This window comes from Acanthisitta chloris, unplaced genomic scaffold (genome assembly GCF_000695815.1).
Source record: "Acanthisitta chloris isolate BGI_N310 unplaced genomic scaffold, ASM69581v1 scaffold16583, whole genome shotgun sequence".
Taxonomy (NCBI): Eukaryota; Metazoa; Chordata; class Aves; order Passeriformes; family Acanthisittidae; genus Acanthisitta; species Acanthisitta chloris.
In genome coordinates, this window is record NW_008664432.1 from 52,536 (window position 1) to 56,007 (window position 3,472).

The 3,472-nt window shown below is 39.1% G+C and overlaps 1 protein-coding gene across 1 annotated transcript in view; it reads right to left on the reverse strand.

The window, feature by feature from the left end:
• PPP2R5A (protein phosphatase 2, regulatory subunit B', alpha) overlaps positions 1-2,041 on the reverse strand; it is a 30,268-nt gene extending 28,227 nt beyond the window's left edge. The window contains exon 1 of the mRNA XM_009071353.1: positions 2,023-2,041. The gene's annotated coding sequence lies outside the window, so the exon portion shown is untranslated. The remainder of the gene's footprint in view (positions 1-2,022) is intronic.
• Between the last annotated feature and the right edge of the window lie 1,431 nt (positions 2,042-3,472).

Sequence of the window (3,472 nt, forward strand, 5' to 3'; positions counted from 1 at the left end):
AATGCATAACTTGAGAGACAAATGCCACTGGATGACACGGACTATAATGATGACTTACTACAGTATATTTATCTCCTATGTTTACAGGTCCTTCTCCTGGAAGGAAAAGATAGATACTACTTTCTCAATACAATCGTTCAGTCAAGACCTTCAGTACAAAGCCAGAGAACCTAACATAATCCTTGCTTCAGACACAGAAATGAGACTCTAAATCCACAAAAACTCCTCTCTCAACTACACAAATGGCAAGTTCAAAAATCATGCTTTGCCTGCCAATACAAAATAAACACTCTTCAACATTAGCAACAAATTTCCATCTATTTTCTAAAGTATCTCTAATTAAGTATTTCTACCTTTTCCTGGAAGCTACTCCAGGAAGATGCAGAAGCCAAAGAAACAACCAAGAAGTTTTCCCCTGACAGCCTCTTAAAGCAGTTCATTACACAGCTCTTTCAAGCACTTGAAAGACAATGATACTATGGAATAAACTACTAAACATATCTTGTCACAGAAAGCTGAACTTGTATCCTACACCTCCACATAATTCCCTGACAAACTGAATACACGACAAGGATCATGTCATAATTATGTTATATTCTACAATGTGAATTTGAGCACCTAGTCCCCATTGCCTGGTTATATTTACCATGCTACATGCAGCTGAACTCAGTGGTGGAGGGATCTGCTACACCAGAATGAAGCCTTAACAATGACGTAGAAAGAGGAGCACAAGGAGCACATGTACTATGAGACACCAAGTCTTTGGTTTTCTGGAGTGTTTCGGGGTTTTGTTGGTTCAGGGTTTTTTTTCACATGGGTAAATTATCAGCACTGTCGTGCAGCCTGTTCTTTTCAGAGATACCATTAGTCTGAAAAGGAGTTAGGCTGGTAAACTCCACCCTAACCTATATAAACCAAGCACAGGGAGTCCTATTTCACCTAAATTTAATGTTTATTTTTGTCCTGGAGAGTTCTCACGTACATTATTTTTGTCATCCCTCTTAGCATCCCAGTGTCAGTGTTGATGTTACAGGCATGGTAAAGCATCGTTAAGAGATTGAGTTTTGATGCAACTGATGTTACAACAGGGGACAGAGTATGCTTCCAGCTTCTCAGAAGCCTACAACTGCAGCCTGACTGGCGGCAAAATAGTTGGCTGACAAGAGGTAGAGAGGTCTCTCTCCTTGCTACCTCATTGCCATTTATTCCTCCCTTCCCTTCTCCGCTCCCAGTCACATCCATCCATCAACATGGGCTCTGGAACTTGTCAGACTCTTCCCTAAGCTGCTTTAACTCAATAACTGGCCATATTAGTGAGGTTAAATGGCTTCTGGAGGGGCCTGATGTGCATCAGCTCTGGCACAAGATTAGAGACAGGAGCAGAAACTCTGTTCAGCTGTAGAAAGATGCTAAGTTAGTTTACTGTCTCCTCTGGAACCAAATCATCCAACTACAGAAACATGAGATAACTGAAAAAACTTAACTACACATTAAGTCAGATATTATTTTGGAATAATATATTTTGGGGGGTTTGTTTGTTGTGTTTCGTGTTTTGGTTGTTCCTTATTTCTTTATTTAAAATCACTCTAAGCTCCTTTTTAAATAAAAATGTAGCCCCTCTATAAAATCTCACTGGTAGCATTTAACATGCTCCAGTAACTCCATATACCTTAGGAGAAATTTCCACAATTCCAGCTTCTTGTAGCTCAACAGTCCAACTGAAACTGATGGGGCTATTCAGACAAGCACTTGTGCAGCACCTTAGCAATCTGAGGAAGCTTTTTATCAATATCTTCAGGTTTTCCACACAGAAAAACTCTGGTCACCTTAAGGAATAAGTACCATCCTTTAGTAGGCTAGGGTTGTAGGTTTTCCCTCTGCCTCTTCCATTCAGAATTTGACAGCATATATTATCAAATTACCTTTTACCCCAAAACCTACAGCTGTTGCCAGGACTCTGAAAGGGGCTGAGTAAGCACTGACAACATTCTTCTGCATGTTGTCAGTAAACAGAGCTCTGACTTTCCAGGACAGGTAAGGGAGTCAAAACAACATGGATCTTAAAAGTCAACCAGCTCCTTCTACAATAGGATGTTTGTCTTACAAACCTCCTTCTCTAGCAAACAATGAAGCAGAATGGTATTTTCAAACATTATGGCACAAGAAAATTCACACTACCTATAGGAGATTAAAAAAAAACCCCACAGCTTGTCACAGAATTAAAGGTAGAGAAGGAACAGGTGCAGGTCAATCCTGTCTAGGACCTGTGTGCTCATACTAACACTTAAGCTCCTAATTTCAGAAATCAAAAGGACTGCAAAGGAGCAATCAAGATAAGCTGAGCTTCTTCTGCACTTCCATTTATAGGTAAACTATTCTGCAGATGGCCGTAAGGCAAGACTTGCACTATAAGATCCACATGAACAAAACTCCAAAAACACACTGTGGCACCCTACTTGCTCAGCTGTCTCTGCAGTACACATTTCATCCAAGTTAGTATACACATTTCTCCAACCAGTTGTGCAAAGGCAAATTGAAACTGACAAAACCAACCACCCTGCTAAAAATCATACCACTATCCAAGTAAATCTGTTTTCTTTTGAAATAGCTAAAAATCAGAAATATTGCTCATTAGAATATTCTGGATTTAAGATTAGTTCTGTGATACATGCCAGGAAAGAAAAATAGAAGAAATCACATATTAAAAAGATATGAGAATAACAATCAACAATGATTTTTATTCACACACAGCATTGTGGTTTACAGAGTTAGTTACAAGTCTAGGCTACAGATAATTTTAAAGCCTTTGCTAAAAGTACTCCTGGAAAGCTATCTTCCATCCAATAAGAGATATTGTTTGTTCAGAGTCTCATCTGCCTCTCCACGTGGCCAGCAGTTGACCTTAACAAATCAACCCAGAAAATCTGAAAAGCCTTTGCTGATCTAACAACATCTGTCACAAATTCGGTGACATGACTTCTTGCAACAACAAGTAACCTGCAAGTGTGTCATGTAGATCGTTTCTACCATCTCCCAAGCTTTCTCATAATCTCAGATAGTTCAATCTTCAGCTACTACAGTGTTAAATCTCTTGACTTTAATTAAGATTTGAGACATCCAAGGCACTTCAGAGAGTAAAAAAGTACCCTGCTGAAAGGCTTTCATATTAATAGCCCTATTTCCTACTGTCTAATTAGAGGACAACATGCAGTTCAATGAAAGAAAAGTAATAAAATCTACCCTCTTGGTCCTTAAAAAGTTAGACAGCAAGACTCTAGTAACCAGGCCTGCCACAATTCATCTAATTTCTACCTCACTTTCTCAAACAGGAGAATTAAAGCATTGTTGATCTTTCAAACAAACAAAACCAAGATACCAAGCACTAGAACAGGAACAAAACCCACCCTAAAGTCACCCTTAACTAAATGCACACCTTGAACAATATAAAGGTGTCCTCAAGAGCACACCATCA